The sequence below is a fragment of the Aulonocara sp. 'chitande type north' Nkhata Bay genome, linkage group LG14 (genome assembly GCF_057382095.1).
Source record: "Aulonocara sp. 'chitande type north' Nkhata Bay isolate Kocher_YH1m ecotype deep benthic linkage group LG14, A_spYH_male_GT1.1, whole genome shotgun sequence".
NCBI lineage: Eukaryota > Metazoa > Chordata > Actinopteri > Cichliformes > Cichlidae > Aulonocara > Aulonocara sp. 'chitande type north' Nkhata Bay.
Genome location: NC_141357.1, coordinates 7558845 through 7575695, shown reverse-complemented (window position 1 = coordinate 7575695; position 16851 = coordinate 7558845).

Sequence of the window (16851 nt, the reverse complement as noted above, 5' to 3'; positions counted from 1 at the left end):
CCACCAACATAGTCTCTCCCCTTTTCCATCCTTGTCCTCTTCCTTTTGTTCTCTCTTTCAGATTTCCTATAAATATAATTGGCATTAGTGTTGTAAGTGGCTGGATTAGCAGAAGTATTTGAATTGTGCTGTATGTCTGAATAAATGTTTTACATCGCCTTACAGGTAGCAGCTAATTTTTCGTGCATCAAGAGACAATGTATACTAACTAAGCCATAGGTAGTTATTAGCTGCATAAGCCCCCCCCCCGCAACTCTTCTTAGGTCCACAGAGAGAGTGGGCTGGGGTTACTCGTAGCACCATTAAGGTGATTTCATGCAGTGCGCTGATCAGTGTGCAATGTGTCGACTGCCCAGAGAAATGCCATCCAGTCAGCAGCAGCAGACAGGAACAGCACAGTGGAGGAATGGCTGATAGCATGTGTCTGAATTGAAAAAAACTTGTTACATTTTGTATCAAGACCACATGATGAAAAACCTTTCTTGTAAACAGATTTCATCAAAGTACAGACATCAGTTGCATGTTTGTAACCTGCTGTGGGTCTGCAGTGAGTGTAAGTGCAGGTTAGATCTGTTATCCATCTGCTGAAGGTCTTGAGATAATGTAGAAACGAGGCAGAGACACAACACATCCTGGTAGAAATTTTAAAGACACTCAGTTTCGCACTTTGCTCTGCAGCTCCCTCAAATAACACGTCTAACCCAGCAGTGAGTCCTGTGTAAATGCACCTTTATCAACCCAATTTCCACCAGGAGCTGTTTTTTTTTTAGCAAAACACCTCTAAAAATAGTCACGGAAACAGCTCAAAGTTAGACAACAGCAAGGTAAAAACTAGTCAATGGAATTATTTAGAACTTGCATTTGTCAGGTCCCTCTCCGTGAATTGCTACCTTATCGTGGTGGAGGGGTTTGTGTGTTCCAGGGATCCCAGGGGCTATGTTGTCCGGGGGCTTTTTGCCCCCTGGTAGGGTCTCCCATGGCAAATTGGCCCTGAGTGAGGGACCAGACAAAGAGCGATTCAGAAGACCCTTATGAGGAAAACATCGAGGGAACAGTTTACCCAGCCCGGGATAGGGTTACCGGGGCCACGCTCTGGAGCCAAGCCTGGGGAGGGTGCCCGAGGGCGAGCGTCTGGTGGCTGGGCCTTAGTACATGGGGCCCGGCCGGGCACAGCCCTAAAAGGGGACATGGGCCCATCCTCCCGCAGGTCCACCACCCGCAGGAGGCACCGTAGGGTTCGGGTGCATTGAGGGCAGCCAGAAGCGGAGGCCCTGGCAGACTGATCACCGGCTACCAAGACTGGCAATTGGGACATGCAATGTCACCTCTCTGGTGGGGAAGGAGCCTGAGTTAGTGCGTGAGGTTGAGAGGTACCGGCTAGATATAGTCGGGCTCACCTCTACGCATGGCTTGGGCTCTGGAACCAGTCTCCTGGAGAGGGGCTGGACTCTGTCTCAGTCTGGAGTTGCCCCTGGTGAGAGGCGGCGAACTGGGGTGGGTATTCTAATATCCCCTCGGCTTGCTGCCTGTACGTTGGGGTTCTTCCCGGTGGATGAGAGGGTTTGCTCCCTGCGCCTTAGGGTCAGGAAAACGGGTCCTGACTGTCATCTGCGCTTATGGGCCGAGTGGCAGTTCAGAGTACCCAGCCTTCTTAGAGTACCTGGGTGGGGTGCTGGAAGGTGCTCCACCTGGAGAGTCTGTCGTCCTACTGGGAGTTGGATCAGGTGGCAGGGGAGGACGCTGGACAGACCTGGTGCACCTAAACATGTAGTGAGGGTGTGCTGGGAAGGCCTAGAGGCCCCAGTCAGTGAGATCTTCAACGCACACCTCCGGCAGAGCTTCAACAGCATTCCGAGGGAGACTGGGGACATTGAGTCCGAATGGACCATGTTCAGCATCTCCATTGCCGAAGCTGCTGCACTGAGCTGTAGCCGCAAGGTGGTTGGTGCCTGTCGTGGTGGTTATCCCCAAACCAAATGGTGGACACCAGAGGTGAAGGGAGCCATCAGGCTGAAGAAGGAGTCCTATCGGGCTTGGTTAGCCTGTGGGACTTCGGAGGCAGCTGACAGGTACCGACAGGCCAAGCGGAATGCGGTTCGGGCAGTGGCTAAAGAAAAAACTCGGATGTGGGAGGAGTTTGGAGAGGCCATGGAAAAAGACTTTTGGACTGCCTCAAAGAGATTCTGGCAAACCATCAGGCGTCTCAGGAGGGGAAAGCGGTGCTCTACCTGCACTGTGTATAGTGCTCGCGGAACGCTGCTGACTTCGACTAAGAAAATTGTTGGGCGGTGGAAGGAATACTTCGAGGACTTCCTTAATCCCACTGACACGTCTTCCGAGGAGGAAACAGAGTCTGGGGATGAGGGGGATGACCCGCCAATTTCCGGGGGCGAGGTCACTGAGGCAGTTAAACAGCTGTGGCAGAGCCCCTGGTGTGGATGAGGTCCACCCCGAGTTCCTGAAGGCTCTGGATGTTGTAGGGCTGTCCTTGTTGACACGCCTCTACAATGTTGCGTGGAGATCAGGGGCAGTTTCCCTGGACTGGCAGACCGGGGTGGTGGTCCACATCTTTAAGAAGAGGGACCGGAGGGTGTGTTCCAACTACAGGGGGATCACACTCCTCAGCCTCCCTGGGAAAGTCTATGCCAGGGTGCTGGAAAGGAGAGTTTGTCCGTTGGTCGAACCTCAGATACAGGAGGAACAATACAGTTTTCATCCTGGTCGCGGAACACTGGACCAGCTTTTTATCCTCTCAAGGATACTTGAGGGCGCATGGGAGTTTGCCCAACCAGTCTATATGTGTTTTGTGGACTTGGAGAAGGCATTCGACCGTGTTCCTCGGGGTGTCCTGTGGGAGGTGCTACAGGAGTATGGGGTATCTGGCCCATTGCTACGGGCCATTCGATCCCTATACAACCGTTGCAAGAGCTTGGTTCTCATTGCCGGCAATAAGTCGGACTCGTTACCGGTGGGTGATGGGCTCTGCCAGGGCTGCCCTTTGTCACCAATTCTGTTCATAATTTTTATGGACAGGATTTCTAGGCGCAGCCAAGTGGCGGAGGGCTTTCACTTCGGTGGCCTCAGAATCTCATCTCTGATTTTCGCGGATGATGTGGTTCTGTTGGCTTCATCAGGTGATGGCCTCCAGCTCGCACTGGAATGGTTTGCAACCAAGTTTGAAGCAGCGGGAATGAGGATCAGCACCTCCAAATCTGAGGCCATGGTTCTCAGCCGGAAAACGGTGGAGTGCCCACTCCGGGTCGGGGATGAGTTCCTGCCCCAAGTGGAGAAGTTCAAGTATCTTGGGGTCTTGTTCACGAGTGATGGGAGAAGGGAGCCGGAGATCGACAGACGGATTGGTGCTGCGGCCGCAGTGATGCGGACGCTGCACAGGTTCGTCTAGGTGAAGGTAAATTGGTAAATTGAAAGCGAAGCTCTCAATTTACCGGTCGATCTACATCCCTACCCTCACCTATGGCCACGAGCTGTGGGTAGTGACCGAAAGAATGAGATCGCGGATACAAATGGCGGAAATGAACTTCCTCCGAAGGGTGGCTGGCCTCTCCCTTAGAGATAGGGTGAGAAGTTCAGCCATCCGGGAGGGGTCAGAGTAGAGCCGCTGCTCCTCCGCATCGAAAGGAGCCAGCTGAGGTGGTTCGGGCATCTGACAGGGATTCCTCCTTGGCGCCACCAGTCGATCTACATCCCTACCCTCACCTATGGCCATGAGCTGTGGGTAGTGACCGAAAGAACGAGATCGCGGATACAAATGGCGGAAATGAACTTCCTCTGAAGGGTGGCTGGCCTCTCCCTTAGAGATAGGGTGAGAAGTTCAGCCATCCGGGAGGGGTCAGAGTAGAGCCGCTGCTCCTCCGCATCGAAAGGAGCCAGCTGAGGTGGTTCGGGCATCTGACAGGGATTCCTCCTTGGCGCCTCCTGGGTGAGGTGTTCTGGGCATGTCCCACCGGGAGGAGGCCCCAGGGCAGACCCAGGACACCCTGGAGAGATTATATCTTTCGGCTGGCCTGGGAACACCTTGGTGTTCCCCCGGATAAGCTAGAGGAGGTGGCTGGGGAGAGGGAGGTCTGGGCTTCTCTGCTCAGGCTGCTGCCCCCGCGACCCTCCCCAGATAAAGCGGAAGAAAATGGATGGATGGATGGATTTGTCAGGTCATCAGAAATATGAAACTCTTTATCATGCTAGTGGTCTTTTTTATCTAGTGGAAAGCAAATCTTGTAAAAATACTGAAGGTTTAAAGCTGCTATAGTCAATGGTAGTATATTAACAAAGGATCAAATTATTGTATATAGTGTGAAAAGTGCCCACAACCTTGAACCCACAGAGAACAAACACCTTTCTTAAATGTTTAAAGTGAGAACAGAGTGTACCACATGATCAAATATTCCCTTTGGAATATTTGATCATGTGGATGCTGGAGTAAAATATTGAGCTGGCATCCATCAGAGTCCCAATTACAATACTCTTTATGTTACTGATGCTCTCTTATGAATATGAATAGGAAGCTAATTTGCAACATATTCATATAAAGCAACTTTGTAAAGTTATATAGATTAGTGCTGAATTTAAAACTTATTGTTCTGCCCACTAATGTTTTTCTGGCGATAAAGAAATTCTCACATCCTAAAATCTAAACTGTTTCATACTTATGTAATTTTTGTAATTTTTTCTATTATCTGCCGCTTTTGAGGGATTAACCAGAACAATCTTCATGGATCTTTTGCTGTGTGCATGCCTAATCTTTTCTAGGTCAATAAGATGGAGAAAATTATAACACAAATCCAAAGCAATTACTTGAGCCATGCTGAGAGTTAGTCAGAAAATCACTCTGAGAGTTAACTTTGCTTTAGATGTCTAACAGAGTACTCACAGCTTAATGATGGACTGATATTTTTGTGTACTTATAGTCTACAGGTGCATAATCTAAAGCTGCTGACCTTCCTTTTTTCACCTCACGAGGATGTCAGGCGTCGGAGCTCTGTCTCCTTACGTGGCATTTCAGTATGCCACTCTAATCCACACTGTATGAACTGTTCTCACAGCCTCTTGCAGACTAATAACACGAGGATGGAAATGTACTCAGATTCTTCTGATGAACCACAACTTTCTTTGGAGTTCTTGTATTGATTCTGACCTTTTGATCTTTATCTCAGAGACCATTAGTGCCTAATCTTAGAAAGCTTCTCAGCATATTGCCTTGTGTTTTGAAGTTATTCTCCTGGGCAGACCGTAATAATACTATCTTTCTCACAGTCACTAAACCAGTGAGCTCTCAGGTCATACTGAGAGGTGTTCTTCTGTAGTGTTTCCAGCAGCACAGTAAAAATAATTGTTTGTGTGCTAACTTCCTTCTCTTTTAGTTCTTGTAAACGGGCTCTTATCCACTGAAAGTACTCACACACCTGTCAGCTCACTCAAAAGAGAAAGCTAATAAGTGTGAGTGTTGTGTGATTTTGCATGTTAAATGTGTTTCTTTCTCTCAGACTGTGGATAGTCATGTTTTCCTTTTGACAAACATTAGTCTGGAGTCAACCTTTTATCTAATAAGTGTTACTATGGAAACCTAAGCCAAAAGGCTAATTTGCATCTGTCTTCCTGGTCTGGAGGGACACCGGTACTAGTCAAGAATGAGAAGAGACTGTAAAGTACAAAATAAATGAAAACACAGCTAATCAAGCCTGTTAATGACAATTATTTTCATAATACAGAGTTTGTATATTCATTCAGTATATTAAGCTGGAAGAGAATCAGTGTCCATGCCATTGTAGACTTGGGCCATCAATAAACACCAATCAGGCTTAACATTATGAGCACTGACAGGTGAAGTGAATAGCACTCCATGAAGGTACCTGTTAGCAGTGTTGGGGAGTAACGGAATACATGTACCAGCGTTACGTATTTAAAATACAAAATATGAGTAACTGTTAGAATACAGTTACTTTGTTGAAAACAATGGATTAAACGGCGATCTTTTCCTATTTTATATGTTAGGCTATCCCCTCTCTAATTTTTGTAAATCCACGCATTCTCCCAAACACAAACAAAACACGAAATAATAGGCACTAATGTATAGGGATGGGTCTCGTTTAGGTTTTATCCGATACCGGTGCCAAACCGGTACTTTTGAAACGGTGCTGGTGCTTAAAGAATGGAGAACACCAACTTTGCCCAAAAACCTCTCATGTTCAGCTGTTTTTTTGTAAAAAGATAACAATGTTAGCCTTTTCTGCAGCTATAGGGCATATATGATATCACTCTTGGCTGGAAGCAGTGCTTAAACAATGAAAAAAAAACACAAACTTTGTCCAAAAACCTCTCATGTTTAACTGTTTTCCACTTTTTCTTTGGTCATTTTAGCCTTTTTGGCCAGGGTGAAGGGAGTATCTGCCATCAAACAAGAAGACAGCCGCATGTAGCTATGATGATGTTTGCTAGTTCACCTTACATGCATTAATGTAATAACGTGGTTAGCCTACTCAACATAAATTACACACGAACAACATTAAGCTACTCACGCAGAGAAGAACAGCTGCTGCTGCCATCATCATCCGTCATCATTTCTGCTACACTGGCAGGGCTAGGGGCCAGGACTCTGTTCTTCGGGTTTTTGGGGGATGTTGCTCCAGGTCCGATAACTGGCAACCCACCCGCAGTAGATGTGCACGGAGTGAGGTCTCGCAGCAAGCTATCAAATATGGCGCATTTCTCGGCTTTTAAAAAAAACGCTATGCGTCGTCAGGTGTTTCATCGGATTTGAGGTGTTACCTCCTTGACAGTATCACAGTATCAGCTTAAAGCACTTGTTGCAGGCTGCTGAGTTTGCATATTTTGAAAATGTTTGACCGGTCCATTTGACCGGTCCTCCTTCGGCATTTTTAATCTGTAGCTCTGCTCTAAAAGAACGTACGTACCTGGACCCGCCTACTATCCTCGGAAACGTAAAATGATTGGCTAGAATCTAAAGTGTATCACAGCTCAGGAGAAAAAAGCACCGAAATAAAGCACCGAAATGTGCGCTGCTTTTCGGTCTGGTTACTACCGTTTATGTCAGAACCGATACCGGTACCCATCCCTACTAATGTAAGTGTACTGTTAATGTTGGTGGCATCAGTTACACAATGGACCCAAAGCCAGCACAACAGAGCCAACAGTGCACGGGCAGGAATGCATTTCTTACTTGGAAATTCCGACACCATTTCATATTTAAAGAAGAAAGGGATTGGCATAATGTAACCACTCAATGCAAACTCTGTTTGCTAGCAACCAAGCTGCTCATAGCGTCAGAAGGCTCCACCTCCAACCTAAAGAAACATCTGGAACTAAGTTATTTTTAAAAAAAACTAATGTTAGTCTACGGCAACTACCTTGTGATAGTTGTGGTAGCTACCTGGGTTATGTGCCACTTCAGAATCTTGGATGTACTATTCAGAGGTGTGGACTCGAGTCACATGACTTGGACTCGAGTCAGACTCGAGTCATTAATTTTATGACTTTAGACTTGACTTGAAAAAATGTTCTAAGACTTGTGACTTGACTTGGACTTTTACACCAATGACTTGGGACTTGAATTGGACTTGAACCGGTTTACTTGAAAAGACTTGATATTTTACCCAAAATATAAAATTTAACATGCATATTATATAGAGATTGAAAATGTGACATCATTCACGGGTAGAACCGCAAAGGATTCTGGGAACTTGTGGCAAGCGGTAGTAGCGCACGCAGGCTTTCAATTGAAATCAGTCACACAGCGATAAAAAGAAACACAAAAATGTCAAGAAGCCGTTGTATTATTAACTGCAATAGCCGGTCGCATGACAGCCACGGGAAGCCGACGGGTAAAGAGATCGGTTGTTATCGGATTACGTCGTTGAAGAGAAATTGTTCGAGCCATGTTTCCGAAGTAACAAAGAGGCGACGGATGGCCTGGATTGCAGCCATTCAAAGATCAAATATAACGTCCCAGAACACTCCAGCTCACAGGTTAGTCTGCTCCAAGCATTTACACGAAGGTCAGTATTTTTTAGTAGTTAATACGTCATTTTCATAACATAATTAGTGATATAGGTTACAAGCAAGTCTGGCGCTGAACAGAAATTGTCGCGCTATGCTCCTGTGTTTATTGTGCATAAATAGTGAATTGTCCTGACACAATATTGTGTTTCGCTTCTGTTATTATGGTACATTAACAAAAACATATACTTTTATTCACAGGATAAAACAGGTTTTTTGTATCACTAATTGCCCAGTACGATTACAGCATACAATATTATTGTCACTGCTACATTTCTGTGATGCTACCAGAAATTATTTCCACTACTAATTAATTACCATTGAGCTCAAAGGTCCTATTAATAAACGGTTAACGAATGTGTATTTATGACGACAATTTGTGAGACTGGTAAACTTATGATACGTACGATGGTCTTTCGTTCTACACGGTGCATTTCAAGGTCCTGTACCCATCCGTCGGTAAACTGTACCTGGGCTTGTTGCAGTGACCTGAAGTTACTAAACTTCATGAGTGTATGCACTCACTCCAAGAACCGTATGATTATAAATATGCATATAAATATGCTACAATGAGATAGCTGACTTCATCTAACTAGCAAATGTTGTCCAGGCTACGTTGGTGATGCAGTTCTTTTTAATGTGTATGATATTTTTGTCATGCGATTTTAAAGCCGGTCCTACAACCGCATCCAAGAATAACATGCAGCTTATCTCAGAACTGTCGGTGAAAATTATTCTTGGAGCTAGGTTTAATTGAGCTGCATTTTAAAGAGGTGCAATTTCACAATTTGTGTATATTTTCTAAGTTCACTATTTTGTCATGTGTTGAGAAAAACACAGATTTTAAAATTACATGGTCTAATATTTACATTTAGCATAACTGCAACATTATTTTTTCGTTTTTTTTTTAAAGACTCGAAAGGACTTGAAATTCAAAGTTTCAGACTTGTGACTTGACTCGGACTTTTACACCAGTGACTTGAGACTCGACTCTGACTTGCCTGACATTACTTGAGACTTGACTTGAGACTTGAGGATAAAGACTTGAGACTTACTTGAGACTTGCAAAACAATGACTTGGTCCCACCTCTGGTACTATTGCTGTGTGATTTATTACGATTGCTGAAGGCTACTCGGCACCAAGCTAGCATTGTTACAACCTGCTTGCTGCAAATAATCATGTGCACTTCTGAAAGCAGTCTATGAACTAACCTCAGCTAATACCAGCTAAAAAATTTAGCTCTGTGGCAAGTAGTCTTCAGTAATAGTAATAAATCACACAGCAATAGTACATTCATGTAGTTGTAAAAAGCATGGCAGTATAATAAGTAATCCAAAGTATTCAGAATATGTTACTCACATTGAGTAACTTAACGTAATATGTTACAAACTACATTTTGGGGCATGTATTCTGTAATCTGTAGTGGAATACATTTTAAAAGTAACCTTCCAAACACTGCCTGTTAGTGGGTGGGATATATCAGGGAGCAAGTCAACATTTGGTCCTAAGAGTTGATGTTAGAAGCAGAGAAATGGGCAAGCGTTAGGATTTGAGGGAGTTTGACATGGCTTAAAATTAAGGACTAGCTGCTTTGATTGAAAGAAGAACCACAGTAAGCTGTATCCAATCAGTGTCATGGTCCCAGGACTTCTGAACTGATGTTTTGAGTTTTGACATTCTGTTCATTTGTATTCTTAAGATCCCTAGGTTTTCTGTTCAGTATTGGTAATTGGATTTTCCCCTCGTGTTGTCGTCTGTGTCTCCCTCTGTGTGACCGTGCATATAGTGATTTAAGTTATTGTGCTTTGCTTCCACTCCTTGTGTCCCGTGTTTTCCTCTTTACATCGTTTTCTCTCTCTCTGCCTCTCTCGGCTGTCTCTGTGCACTTTCTGTGTTATGTATAAGGTCAGCGTCTTGGCATCAGCATTTTCAGTTTCGTGTCCTCCCCGCTCTGTCGTGTGTAATTGTCCTCAACTGTGTTCTGTGTGCTTCCACTTCCCTCGTTACCTTCTGTGTATTTATGTCAGCGTCCCCCTCTGTTCTGTGTCTTGTCGTCCCTCATGGTTCTGTGCGTTTTCTGGTGTCTCCCCTGTGGCTTAGCTTCTCCCAGTTCAGTTTTGTATGGCTCTTTGTGTTCCTGTTAATAAAGACCTGCCTTTTGAGTTTTTCCCCCTGTGTCTTGAGCCATGCGTTTGGGTCCTCTCTTGCCTACACACAGCCACTCCTTGACAATCAGTATTCTTGTAGAGTGACTGCACTGGACCTCCTGGTGTGTTTTTAAATTTGTGAAAATTTCTAATGGAATTATCTGACTTTGTGTGAGGTATAGACGTCCAAGAAGTTTGTGTTTTCTGATTAAAATGCTACTATTTTATCATATTCAGCACTAATGACCAGGCTTCTCTGTGTGTGCAAAACTCTCATACAGCTTGTTAACGATACTAGCTAGCATTTGCTAATAAATTAGCATAACGTCCTCTCGACCAAATATGTCTGCTTCTGGTTAAATTAAAAAACACACAAACAAATAAATAAGTGAAGCCAAAACAATAATATTAATATCAAGGCATCAAAATATGGAGGCCAGAAAGAAATGGGTGATCTCACTGTGGCTACTTCCATCTTTTATATACAGTCTATTGGGACAACCTATTATTAATCTATATCCAGGCATAAATGTAAAAGACTGAAGTCTTGTCCAACCTCAAAGAAGATCCTGGGTTCAAATCCACTGGCTGGGCACAGTTGCCTCTATATACAGTGGGGCAAAAAAGTATTTGGTCAACCACCGATTGTGCAAGTTCCCCCACTTAAAATGATGACAGAGGTCAGTAATTTGCACCAGAGGTACACTTCAACTGTGAGAGACAGAATGTGAAAAAAAACATCCATGAATCCACATGGTAGGATTTGCAAAGAATTTATTCGTAAATCAGGGTGGAAAATAAGTATTTGGTCACCTCAAACAAGGAAAATCTCTGGCTCTCACAGACCTGTAACGTCTTCTGTAAGAAGCTTTTCTGTCCCCCACTCGTTACCTGTATGAATGGCACCTGTTTGAACTCATCATCTGTATAAAAGACACCTGTCCACAGCCTCAAACAGTCAGACTCCAAACTCCGCCATGGCCAAGACCAAAGAGCTTTCGAAGGACACCAGGAAAAGTATTGTAGACCTGCACCAGACTGGGAAGAGTGAATCTACAATAGGCAAGCAGCTTGGTGTGAAAAAATCAACTGTGGGAGCAATCATCAGAAAATGGAAGACATACAAGACCACTGATAATCTCCCTCGATCTGGGGCTCCACGCAAGATCTCATCCCGTGGGGTCAGAATGATCATGAGAACGGTGAGCAAAGATCCCAGAACCACATGGGGGGACCTGGTGAATGACCTGCAGAGAGCTGGGACCAAAGTAACAAAGGTCACCATCAGTAACACACTACAACGGCAGGGAATCAAATCCCGCAGTGCCAGACGTGTTCCGCTGCTGAAGCCAGTGCATGTCCAGGCCCGTCTGAAGTTTGCCAGAGAGCACATGGATGATACAGCAGAGGATTGGGAGAATGTCATGTGGTCAGATGAAACCAAAGTAGAACTTTTTGGTATAAACTCAACTCATCGTGTTTGGAGGAAGAAGAATACTGAGTTGCATCCCAAGAACACCATACCTACTGTGAAGCATGGGGGTGGAAACATCATGCTATGGGGCTGTTTTTCTGCCAAGGGCACAGGACGACTGATCCGTGTTAAGGACAGAATGAATGGGGCCATGTATCGTGAGATTTTGAGCCAAAACCTCCTTCCATCAGTGAGAACTTTGAAGATGAAACGAGGCTGGGTCTTCCAACATGACAATGATCCAAAACACACCGCCCGGGCAACAAAGGAGTGGCTCCGTAAGAAGCATTTGAAAGTCCTGGAGTGGCCTAGCCAGTCTCCAGACCTCAACCCCATAGAAAAGCTGTGGCGGGAGTTGAAAGTCCGTGTTGCTCGGCGACAGCCCCAAAACATCACTGCTCTCGAGAAGATCTGCATAGAGGAATGGGCCAAAATACCAGCTACTGTGTGTGCAAACCTGGTAAAGACCTATAGTAAACGTTTGACCTCTGTTATTGCCAACAAAGGTTATGTTACAAAGTATTGAGTTGTATTTTTGTTATTGACCAAATACTTATTTTCCACCCTGATTTACCAATAAATTCTTTACAAATCCTACCATGTGGATTCATGGATTTTTTTTTTTCACATTCTGTCTCTCACAGTTGAAGTGTACCTCTGGTGCAAATTACTGACCTCTGTCATCATTTTAGGTGGGGGAACTTGCACAATCGGTGGCTGACTAAATACTTTTTTGCCCCACTGTACTCTGGCTTCCTCCCACAGTCCAAAGACATGCAGGTTAACTGGTGATTCCATAATGGCTGTAAATGTTAGTCTAAATGGCTGTCTGTCTCTGTGTGTTAACCCTTGGCCGACTGGTGACCTGTCCAGGGTGTAGCTTGCCTTTTGCTTTGTGAGAGCTAGGATAGGCTTCAGTCCCAGCACAACCTGGGACTGGATAAGTGGAAGAAGATTTGTGGTCTCTCCTAAAGAAAACAAATACAGCAGAAATATGTAATGTCTCCCTCAGACCATGTCACCCAGTGCACAAGCTGTTACTCTTCTAAAAGAGCCTGACTCATGTAAAAGTCTGGGGGTGTACGGACATAGTCACACATGACACATCGAGCCAGGCGCAGTGAAGTCCTTACCCAGTTCTGAAAATACTTGGTCACGGCTTTGTTAGTGCTGTGTGTATGAAGCTTCATTAAGTCAGTGGGAGGTGTTGCGCCTTCCTGCCAGTTTTGCCTGGATCACTACTAATGAGCACAGTCATGGTTCACTGACAAGGTGTAGAAAAGATACATTTTGCTTTATTTTTCAAAAGTGGCTCCATGTAATCGCACACTGCAGACTGCCTCAAACAGCAGCGGCAGAAGAAGTTGCTTTCTGCTGGCTGTTTAAACACACCTGTCTAATAAGAGGCAAATTAAGGCACTATTGTTATATATGCAGTCAAAGAGCTAGCCCCTATAGGCTTGTTACCGTGACAACCACACACCAATGCCAGTATCTCCATTATTATCTTCTTGAAAGCTGTGCTCCGTCACAACTGCTTGTGAGCTTGTTACTGCCTGTTTTGGTGTGTCTCCACTAAAACCAAGAGTCAGAGGACTTTACTGCAGTGGATACTGTGCTGATAGCATACAGCATGGGGAAGCTCTGATGCCTCTCAGAGGCTTTTAAATGACATGTTACCCGTATTTGAGGTGTCTAGTATGAGGCAGATCATTGTGTACTAACTGCCATATGGTGTAAGTAATTATAAGCAACAGTTTCCATCTGCATGGGTGCAGAATGTAATAAAGCCATGTGTTCATGTGGGAGCATCTTGAGTGATGCACATAATAACTACATATTATTTCATCATCTCGTAATTAGCATTTTATTATCCAAAAATGGGACGCCACTGCCAACCACTCCAGTAAGAATTAAATATTAAATATTAAATATTAAAACTGGAGACGGTCTTAAGTTACTGTATGAGTGCTAATTAGAGCATCAGTATCAAAAAGAAACTTTCTGTGTGGTTCAGTCCAGTTGAATTTTCACACAATCCGACTGGATTCAGAAGCATTTAAACATCCAAATCACACTTAAAAAGTACAAAGCAACTGAGACACTTTAAATTTGGGGGAAAAAAATCTAAATGCTTAAAAGTTATTTCACTGGAGATCACAGCAAAAGAGAATCGAGGTGGTTTTTCTTTGTCTTGCCATCTGATTGTGGATTCAGCCGAGCACTGTCACCTGCTGATAAAAGTTTGCTCCAAGTTTCGACTAGCACAGTTTTGGGTTCACCCACAGTGGCACATTAGTGAACTGTTATGTTGTTTGTTTTGTTTTTTGCCCAGTGGTATTCCGGCACTTTAATTTTCTCCTTGTAAAATATTCTGTAAGTATTTAGCTGTCTTCTCTGGATCATTATCCCGTTGAAAGACCCACTCCCATTGCTTTAATAATCTTTTGGCTGATTTCTTTAAATTTGCATCCAAATTCTCTTGGACATAATTCTTTCCCCTCTGGCAGGACTTTCTACCATCAGATCCATGTAGGCTGAATTTGGACCCATCTGAAAAAATGTATCTCTTAAACTCACTGTCTGTTAACTAATTTAATCCTAGATATGTTTTTATTTTTTTCTTTGAGCTTGTGAATGGCTTTCACGCTCCCTCTGTACACGTTCTTACTGGTCGGAGAAGTGTGATCTCTGGAGCTGTTTCTGGCCTGTTTTTCTTGATGTTACTCACAATTATGTGGCCCAATCTGCTGCTGGTCTCTCGGCCTGTGTGCCTTCTGTTCTCTGCTATTAGCCCTCGGTTTTTAACTTGATGGAAGGTTTTTATTACTTTGCTATTTATAGTAGCATCTAGCCAGCTGCAAGATGATTTACATCTAATCTATAACATCCATCCATCCATCCATTCGCTTCCGCTTATCCTTTTCAGGGTCGCGGGGGGCGCTGGAGCCTATCCCAGCTGTCATAGGGCGAGAGGCGGGGTACGCCCTGGACAGGTCGCCAGTCTGTCACAGGGCCAACACACAGGGACAGACAACCATTCGCACTCACATTCATTTACACCTGGTGGCAATTTGGATTATCCAATTAACCTATCCCCACAAGCTGCATGTCTATAACATCTATAACATCAGTTATCAAAAATACTCTTATGTGATTCTGTCCAAATACTATTTTGTTGCCAGTAGTTACAATAGTTTAAAAAAAAAACTGAGTTACTACACTAACTCCCATAATTTTCAGCTGTATTGAGAGATCTTCATCATCAAAACAAAAAACACGCTCAGTAGCTCATCCATTCCACTTTCACATGGGCTTGAAGCCCAATCTTGAAAGCTTGTCATTGATTGCATGTGGTTGCTGTATGTGGGGATCTTTTGTTCTAGCCTTTTGATCTCTGCTCTGGTGAATGTCCTCTATGGTTCCAGTTTCCTATCATAAGAATTTTAGCCCTGTTTGGCTGGAGGCTTAATTCCCAGTTAATCCTGTGTGTGGTAAGTGTCACTGTAAGCACTAAAGGGAAACTTCCTTAAGTAGAGATTTTTTTAAAAGGAAGCAAAAATAGTTCAAACTAAAACAGAAGCAGCAGAGGCAAGCATGTCTTGACTTTTAATATGTGCAAAGCTCAAAAAACACAGCATCCTGCAGTTTTTTAATCTCTCTGCTAGAAAGTAAATGCTCATGTTTTTCTTTTTTTCATACTCTATGCCTGTAGTTTCACGAGTTCAGCTTTCAGCTAAAAATGTGCCAACATGACATTATTAGCTTCAGTTCCTTTATTTGGCTCCTGCTTGAAGCATATATGTGATTAATCACAGGATTGTTGTCCTTAAAGGTTACTCCTACTCTTTGCAGTATGTAGGAGTAAGTCTGAGAAATAGGATTTGTTCCTCAATTTTAGCAAAAGAGTAATTCTTTAATTTCAACAGTTTGTTGTTCCAATTTCAGCAAGAACTACCAGACTCACAAACAAGGAAAGCAGAGACTTAGCTCAGGGCTTTCACTGAAACAAAAAAACAAAACAGAAATAAATTAAAAAGTTTCTTGTAGGATGGGTGTGAGGAGGTCAGAGGTAAGTGGAGTGGGCAGGCGAGGTGTGTTTCCAAGGAGGATGGTTTCCTAAGGCAAGGCCAGCTAGAACATCAAGATGACTATAGTAAACGGGTAAGCAGATGCAGGTAACTACTGGGAAAAATCGAGGACGCAAGGAACATGAGTGAAAATCATTGTGCTGTTAGCACAAGACCTCAGAGAGAAAACCAAAGGGCCAGGGAGACACACCCACACACCGAAACAAACAAGAGATAAGTCAAACATTTCCCTGTGGCCTGACAGTCATGGTAGCTTGCTGCGTGCTGCATCGACACTGTTGTTGCAAGCAGAAATGAGCTGACAGGCCTCCCAAAACCATGGATAACACTTGACGGATGATCTGATATCGTCGTGTTGGTGTTGTTCCTGGAACAACATAGTAAATATTGTTCCAGGATCAACATTGCAAGTGACCAATCACATTGTTGTGACGTTATTCTTTGGCACGCCAAGCCATTTGTCCATTTATGAAATTCCAATGTTGCAAGGACAATATCAGTTCTGCTTAGCGTTTATTAAAGGGTTAGGGTTAGGTGCAACACTTGACTATCTTAACTCATATGGCAATCTCTTTGACACACAGGTTCACAGGCTAACGACAGACCTGGATGAATGGATGCAGACCCACTCTCTGCTTCTCTGCAGGTAAACTTCCCTCTAATCAACAAGATGGTTCATTAGAGGGAAGGTTAAGAGCAAGAACAGGAGGAGAGAATACTAAAGAAAAAAGGCAGACAAATGCTCCTACAGTTTTTTCTGAATGCTTAAACCCTAACTGTGATTCCTGTAGCACAATTTCTAAAACTATTCAGACTTATAGCAAAACCACTCACTGAGTTTGCAAAACTAAAAGCACAAAAACTGCTTTGCACTCAGTTTGCAATTTTGTAACACACACTTTGCAAAACTGTAGGCACAATTCACTGCACAACACCCAATTATCAAATTTCCAACACACTCCTAGCAAAAGTATACACATGTATGGCTATCATTAACACTAATTTGCCAACTGTCTGGCACACTTTCACATGTGAAAACTGTTTTAGATAATTAGTCCACTTTGCAATCAGCCTAAGCACTATAAACAGGCCACAGGTAAGCTGTCT